Source organism: Myotis davidii, unplaced genomic scaffold (genome assembly GCF_000327345.1).
Source record: "Myotis davidii unplaced genomic scaffold, ASM32734v1 scaffold3207, whole genome shotgun sequence".
NCBI classification, from domain to species: domain Eukaryota; kingdom Metazoa; phylum Chordata; class Mammalia; order Chiroptera; family Vespertilionidae; genus Myotis; species Myotis davidii.
The window spans coordinates 1-1,174 of NW_006298176.1; the positions used below are offsets into that span (position 1 = coordinate 1).

A 1,174-nucleotide genomic window follows, 5' to 3' on the forward strand; every position below is an offset into this window, starting at 1 on the left:
TTTACATGCACATGCACACACACACCATGCACAGACACACAGAGAGATGCACACACATGCACACACAGAGATGCACACACATGCACACACATGCACATACACACATGCATGCACATAAACGCACACACAAATACACACAGACACATGTACATATGTGCACATATACACGCACGTGCACATGCACATACACCATGCGCACACACCATGCACATACACACAGATGCACGCACATGCACGCACATACACATGCATGCACACACGCATGCACACGCATATACACAGAGACACATGTACACACATGCACATACACACATGCATACGCACAAGCACACATACACATGCACACACATACACACACAGAAACGCACGCGCACACACACGTGCACACACTGACACACAGAGAGACACACACACACACTCACGCACTCACACACGCACACACAGACACGCACACAGAAACACACACACATTCACACACACAGAGAGAGACATACACACACAATCACACACACACGCACACAGACACACACTCACACACAGACACATGCACACGCACACCCAATCACACACACACAATCTCACACTCACACGCACATTGCGTGGGCTGGCGCGGCCCGGTCCTCCCAGGACAATGAGGAAGCGTGGCCACCAGACAGGAAGGGGTTGGTATTTAAGGGACTCGGCAAACAATCAGGATCCATTCCCCGCAGGCCCTCGGGGATCACTATTTGGGGGGACGGTCGGATGGGTAGGCTCCAGGAATCGGGGTGAACCGAGGCTGGTGCCTGGAGGAGAGCTTCGTGCCATCGGGTAAGCCGGTCCCTGGCTTTGGGGTCCCCCAACGTGTCCCCCAATGTTGCCTAATTTTCTCCTTTTGTAGCTGCTGAGGGCGGGTCAGGCTCCAGCTCAGAGCTGGGGGGAGTGTCCGGATTGGGAAGGGTCATTGGGCAGTGTCTCCCGTAGCCCTGGGGTTTTGGGGGTGTCTTTTCCAGGCTCAGGGAGCCCCAGGAATTAGCCAGGCTCATGGGGGAGCTGGACAAATTCCCCAGGAGAACAGACCTGGCCCCCAAAGGCGGGAGGAACTGGAGGCAGAGTGTCTGTGGGGTTGTACCCGGGACAACAGGAGAAATCAAATCTCATGCAGACACTGGGCAGGTGGCTACTTAGCATTTTT

At 54.3% G+C, this 1,174-nt stretch overlaps 1 long non-coding RNA gene across 2 annotated transcripts in view; it reads left to right on the forward strand.

Moving 5' to 3' along the window:
• Nucleotides 1-727: 727 nt before the first annotated feature.
• LOC107184681 overlaps nucleotides 728-1,174 on the forward strand; it is a 4,651-nt gene continuing 4,204 nt past the window's right edge. Inside the window, exon 1 of one of the 2 annotated variants that reach the window (XR_001515575.1) lies at nucleotides 728-810. This is a non-coding gene — a long non-coding RNA (uncharacterized LOC107184681). The remainder of the gene's footprint in view (nucleotides 811-1,174) is intronic. The other variant, XR_001515576.1, reaches the window with a different exon arrangement.